Source organism: Nelusetta ayraudi, unplaced genomic scaffold (assembly GCF_046127955.1).
Source record: "Nelusetta ayraudi isolate G7.1 ecotype Tasmania unplaced genomic scaffold, CSIRO-AGI_Nayr_v1 ptg000010l, whole genome shotgun sequence".
In the NCBI taxonomy this organism is placed as follows: domain Eukaryota; kingdom Metazoa; phylum Chordata; class Actinopteri; order Tetraodontiformes; family Monacanthidae; genus Nelusetta; species Nelusetta ayraudi.
In genome coordinates, this window is record NW_027466060.1 from 1,525,547 (window position 1) to 1,532,694 (window position 7,148).

A 7,148-nucleotide genomic window follows, 5' to 3' on the forward strand; every position below is an offset into this window, starting at 1 on the left:
TATGTCCATGCCCTCCATCCGCCTGTCCGTCCGTCTGTCCTCCCTTTCCATTCAGAACCCATTTAGAGTCCCTCCACCAACAACTACTAAAAAAGAGAGTTTATTTCAGCGGAGGAGGCGGGCGGATGCGAGTTTTAAAAGCATATCAAAGCGTCACGGCTAGTCCCTCAATTTCATGCGGCCTGTTGTTCACGGCACACGGCAACTGTTTGTGTTTTGCTGTTGTGCATGCTCTCCTCTGAATGTGCACTTATTTAACCCTATCGTGGGCCAAATTAGACAAATCTCCATGGCGACCGAGGCAACAGCGAGCATGTGGAGGACCCTTGAGGATGCATTAGGACCTTCTTGCAACGAGTGGATGCATCTTAGCTGTAAGCTAAACTGTACCTCAGACTGGCCAAGGTAGAGTTCATCAAATTAGCCGGGAATTGCTATGCAAATACATGGAGAGTAACTGAAATTTAAGATTCTGCGCAAGAAATTAAGTTTTTTTTTTTGTTGAGTCGTTGTTCTGCTGAAGGCATGACAAAAAGTGGTTTGTTTCTCTTCATTATTTAAATTGTTAAAAAAGAGAAGAAGCGAATAACTTTGCACATACTGTAAAATGAAACTCGAAATTACTCAGGGAAAAAGAGAACAAAAGGACCAGCTGAAGTAGCCTCGTGGCTATTATGTAGCTCGAGCAGGACAATGCAAGCAGTAGCTGAAGTGGTCCTTTTGACAGCAATTGTCAGCACTACCTTCTTTCAGAAAGAATGGACGTTAAATTGAATTTGATTTCATAAGGTGCTTTCATTTTTTTTTTAAAATAACAATAGATATCTAATTGTGGTTTTGTTTGAGCCATCCAGAGACCTGTGCAGGGTCAGAGGAGCTGGAGGAGACGTAGTAACGTCACATGGAAGGACATGAAGGAGCTGCGCTATTTGGTAGTTTTGTTTTTGTTTTTTGTCCTTTTAGAAAAATGCAGGAATTTTGTAATGTGTAAAAGGAAGCAAAGAAACCACAGAAAAACACATCATGACCAGGGAGGGGCAAAATGCTTCAGAGGACGAAAGATCAGCAAAGTGTGTGCACATAAAAACGTGCTGCTTGCATTGGTGCATTTGTTTGAAATAGTTTAGTTTAGTTTAGTTTAGAGCTGATCAAGTGACCAGTGGTGGGAATCAACCGTCAACATCCCAAACTATGTTCCCTCCGCCTTTTCCGACCCCTTCACAGGAGAAGTAAGAAGAACTTCCTCAGTGTATCCTCTAACGCAGGGTGAATTATCGATGTTAGGTTTAAATTGCCCAACGTGAAGGGGAGCTCAATCATGTACAATTAGCCGTCGCTGGCGCCAGGAGGAAAACAAACAAAGTCTCGGGGCAAGACATCGGCAAGTGCGTGATGCCGCATTCTAATGGCGGAGCACGCATGTAAATAAGGGCACCCAAATGAATGAGCGGTTTTGATTATTTGTGTAACACCCCCCCCCCCAATGCCTCCTCCCAAACACTTCAGTGGGTAACACTTTGCCGTTTGTCCAAGAACGCACGTGAGGCTTTGCGCATGAGCTTGCAAGCTAGCGACAGGGTGCGAAAACTACTTTTGGCTCCGAGAAACACCAAAAGCCGGAGGCAGAGTGAGGTGGGAGCATTAGCACCTCGGTGTTGCTGAATGGACAGGCCGCGTTCTTAAGGAGAAATCTTCAACAACAGAGTTATGCTGTGGGAGAAAACTTCATCATTTGGTTTTAGTCGAGCTGCTGCCTCGTCTTCCTTTCACTCTGTAAATATAAAATGGCTGTTTGCCAAAGACTAGGGTGGCCATATTTTGATAACCGAAAACCAGCACCCCTGGCCTGCCAAGGGGACACTGAAATGAGAAAAGTCAAAGTTTTATTCAAATTGTGCCCCGTAATTTCAATCTATTTAACGTATACCACCGGGATAGAACATTGTTATGTACTATCTCTAACCAAAGACACATATTCAGATCGGCCTCTCAGGGGTTAGTCAACATGCTTTATCGTGCCTAAAATAACCTATTTGACAAGTTTCAATGGTGCAAATATAACTTTGAAATCTCTGAAGCGAAATAGCGACTTCTCCGTATCAGAAAAATCAGCAAGTAAGAAAATAGTACAAGGAAGTTGTAATGGACAAATAAATACATTTAAAAAATATAAAAATATTATTCTGAATAATATCAATGCAAAAAATATATCAAATAATGTAGTGATGTAAATAAAATATATTACTTTAATGTGACAGTGGCGGTCCTGTCACTATGCCTCCAATTGATCATGCGCCTGGGAGTCTGGGGTTCGAAGCCCGCCCGGGCCCTCTGCGCCTTGCCACATTAAAAAACAAAGTATTTCCCTTTACCGATGAAAACCATTCATCACTTTGTGAACAAAACTAAAGACCCCCAAGACAGGAGGTGAAACATGCAAAAACCTTCTTCAGCGTTGGGACCCAAATATTTTCTTTGCTCCATCCCATCTAATAAGATTTTATTTTGTTTGTTTTGTAAGTACTCGGGTAAATATTTTGAAAAATATGTAAAATGAAAGGAAGAGAAGAAGGAAGGGCATTGGTGAAAACGGAGCTGCTGCAGAGTGGAGGAGAGATAAAAGCAGAGAACAGCAACAGAATGAGCTGCGAGCAAAGGCTGTAGGAGGGCAGTGTGTCTCCAGCCTTCAGGGCTCAATACTGCCTCTGTTTTTGACAACACAAGAGGGTTTGTTTTGTTTTTTTGGTTCCCGGTATGGCAGCAACAGCAGCCATCAGTTTCGTGCTTGTGCAAATTTTTTAGGACTTTTTCGGGAGCAACCACAATGGATTTCCTGCTAGGTGCCTTGACAGTGTGGAAAACTTTTCATCCTGAACTCCAGCGGAGCAGCCTTGTGTGATTAATTATGTAACCAAAAAAAAAAACAAAACATGAAGAAAAACCTTGTAGCCTTGTTTGTGTTTTGTGCACATTTATTGAGAAGTTGAGCAAGAATTTGTGAGTCCGTTAACAGGCTTGAGACACGCATTACCGTTAGAAAACACTGAAATTCAGGACCTTTGAAATACTGAAATAGGGAAGGGGTGCAGGAGATGGCCATTTTTCTCCTAAAGAGATTTTTTTTGCTGCTTTTTATTGTGGAGGACCTTTTCATTCTGCTTCCTGCTTGCCTCCTAATCGCCCGTGGAGGATCTCATTTCCCCCTTTTAATTCCTCCTCGTCCCCGTGGCTCAGTGATAACCTTGACCTTTCATTTCATATCCTGCTTCATTAATTAAAGGCATTAACAAGCGCACAAACACGGTGGCGGTGTGTGTACGTGTGTTGGGGGGGGTCTCGCACCACTCGGCCAGAAGGTGCGTGCTTTCGCAAAAAGACCAACTTTGGTCGTTTCCTTAATGACTAGAACCTTTTGCGAGGCGTTCAAGTGTCAGCGTGTCAGAAAAAAAATTAAAAATGAACGCCGAACATCGGGCAGATGTTGAGCGTCCCAGAGTTCGCCGTCAGCGTGTGCGAGGGAGCGTGCGCGGCCTTTTCCCGCCTCGCGTTAACTTCAGAGTACAGCAGGAGGCCTCGTGATGTTGAAGAGGTGTCGCGGCGCGGCGAAAGCACTCAGCGCAGCTTATCAAATTACTCGGCTAATGGCCGACCTGTCAGGCCTCCTCATCTCCATGGAGAAAAGGAAGGACAAGTCGGGGGGGGGCCACCTCATTCTCTTCCTTGTCACAGCAAAATCAAGCTCCTGTCTCCTTTTCAGGCCTCCTCTCCCCATCCTTTCTTTTAGAGCCCCGCTTCTTCCAGTATTGAAGCTCACATTCAAGTGGTGGTAATGACTCTGTAGATTGAGAGCACGATGGCGAAGGGGCCAGCCGTATTGTGAGACTGTCAATTTATAGTTGCCTCAGCTGCCCTTAATAGGTTTTTCCATTAAGACTAGTTAACCATTATTCGCATGAGTAATCAGAGGGATTACGGCGCTTCTCTAATGAATTCCTTTCGTTCCTAACAATGTCTTTCCACTTCTCCGCCTACTTGGTCAATATTACACGTGGAAGGCTGGAACCATTTTCATATCCGTTTTATTCATGCTGAACTCCAGTGGACTGGCCTCCAGTGATTACTTATCGAGCAACTGTATAGATCTTCAGAAAACAGGATGTTTGAGCGTGTGTGTGTGTGTGTGTGTGAGGGTCCTGCTGCGTAGTGATGTGGTGCTGATGATTAAATTGGTTTTGTTTATTAATTACCGAAAGACAGAAACATCGCCATCCCAGGATGATTACATTTACGACGCTGAGAAGTAAACGCGATGGATTTCCTGCCCGAGGTTGTGCAGCGTGAGTACGTTTACAGAGTAGAAAATTGGAGCGGCACCCCTGTACTTTTCAGATTAATATTTGTAATGGCCAAAAAGATGCAGTTTGATAATCATTTGAGACACACAAAAAAAAATCAGCGCTGCTCCCACTCCGAGCCTCCGCCACTCCTCTGTTATATTTAAGCATAGAAGCTCACACAGAAATATAAAAGCCTTTTCTTTCTCCTGCCGCCTTTCACCAGGACACTGACCAACATTAAGGAAATTATATTATCAGATAATTTGTCTGGGAAATTTGAAAGGTTTGAAAAATGTTTGTAGTTGATTGAAATAGTACATGTAGCACGTCTACCGTAACTATAACATTTTGCATATTTTTTTTTTTTTATTATATTAGTTTCATTCCTGTCGAAATGAAAATGTAGGATATTTGCATGGAATGACATTTTGCCAGGATACAAAAAAAAAAAGAAAAAGAAGTTGAATACTTTTATCTCCCATCCTGGTTGGAACAAATATTGTAGTTTAGTTTCAGTTTTTGCTTTTTGGGAAATATTTCCATGGTGAAAAGACAGAAAGCTCTCACTGTGATCATTAATGGCTTTACGTATATTACAATATCATTCATTTAATCTTTGAAATCAGGTTTGAATTTTTGAAAAGGTTCCTGATGATAAAGCTGCTTTTGTGAAGTTGTGAAAAGAGTCTGACACTTCCCTTTTCATGACAGATTGATTTGCCACTCCATTTATGCAACAACAAAAATAGCACTTACCAACTTCCTGAGTTCCTCAGTGTTGCAGCGCATCGGTTCGTCCTGTCGGGCTTCCTCTCTCGCATCATCCATTTCTGCCACCAGACAGGTAATTGAACAATTCATCAGACATCTTAAACAGTCATGGGTATTTACATCACACTAACCTGTGTTTCCATACCTATAAGGCGTCTTTCTATCGGAAACAGACTTTCTTTCAATAGCTGACAACCAAATGAAATGGGAATGATTGTTAGATGTGAATGACAAACACACTGCCACTCACATTTTAAGGAAATCTATGTGTTGTTATAATTTAATTTAATCAGTCCTGATAAATCACACATGCATTAAAAAGACAAAAATCACAGACTTCAGGTTTTATGTCTCTTCTGCTTCTAAATAAAATAGAAAAACACATTCGTAAATTTATCCATCCATCCATCATCCATCTAATTGATTCCTAAGTCTAGGTTCTTTCAACTACCTCCTCCCTCTCTCTAACACACACACACACACACACTCTCTCTCTCTCACACACTCACACACACACACACACACACACACACACACACACACACACACACACACGCACGCACACCTGTTTTTGTGTGTTTTTGCCGTGAAGAGGGACCATTTGCTCATTTTGATGGAGGCCTGAGAGAGGCTGAGCTTCCTGAATGGATTTTCATTACTAAATATAATAAGGAAAGAAAATTACAGCTGCAGCAGCATATGGGAGACTGCTACTCGACTTTGTAGATGAACATTAGTAATAACAAAAAGGGTTTTGTTTCATTTCTAAAAAAAAAATAATCGAACCACATAAGGTTTTTGTCATTGCTGTAGTTTTCCCCCCCTCTTCAATGTCATGTATGTTCGTTGTGGACAATTACTGAAGTTGCAGTAAAACCCTCATTAAAGAAGTCTTCCACTAGGTATTTGCAGTATATTATATATATTGTGTGTCGAAAGCCGTCATTTAAGTAAATATTTGGTGTATGTGCTTGATTTTTCTAAAGATGTGCGATGCACTGCAACAAAAACACATCAAATGTCCAAATAGCTTGTAAAATCTGAGAGACTATTTGAACTATGACTATTTGAAGTTTTGCATTCGTCCAAAGTCACAGAACCTTTCTGCTCGTCATGCCGCATCTCCAGCGTGAGACAGAACAGGGAGAGCGATGGAGGGGAAGTAATCCTGCAAATGGAAAACTATTAGTGAGTCACCCTCTCATCCCTTCCTTCCGCTGAGTTTTATTTATTTTTATTATTTCTTATTTATTTATTCATTTATTTTTACATGCAGCCCCATGTTGACGTTTTAAAGTAAAACTCACACGAGTTTGCCGCCCGACCTGCAGTCTGCCTTTACAGCACTCAGGGGTATGATTCTGGTCATCAGGGAGCTTGATTGAGTTTCATTTTTTTTTTTTTTATCCCGCCCCTTCTGCCCAATTCCATCCAAATGATTTACTGCCCAGAATTCAAAGCCTAAAATGAGAAATACCACAATGTTATGCTTGAAACGTGCTACATTTCAAGTTTTTAGTGTTAACACAAAGAAGAAGCTTTTAAAAGAATTGGGCCCATTTGACAAAGACAAAAACCTAAAAATGTAGATAGTGTAACGTTGATCTTTATGACAGCTTACGGTGAAATGAGAAACATTTTATTTAGGCCAATTTAGTCTGCAGAGAGAAAAAAAAAAAAGGTTGCAGGGGACCAAAATCCTCCATTTTGGCCACCACGACCCGACTGTGACATTTCCTGCTCAGGGAAAATAAACTCTGGCTATTTAAATGACAAGTATCCTCGCTCATTGAATCATACTTTCCAAAACATTGCAGGCAAGAGTGACAACTGAAATTCAGACATTTAAATGATTAAATGCCAAAGCACTAACCCAAGAAAAGGACCGTTAAAAATAAACAATAAACAAGGTTGACAAAAATGGTGAAATCTAAAAGGGAAAAGGAGACACAGCCAGATAAAAGTAAAACAAAATTTAGAATTGTCAGAGCTCTCTGCAAGAGCTCTCATTATTATAGACTATATTTGCTTCTTCACATC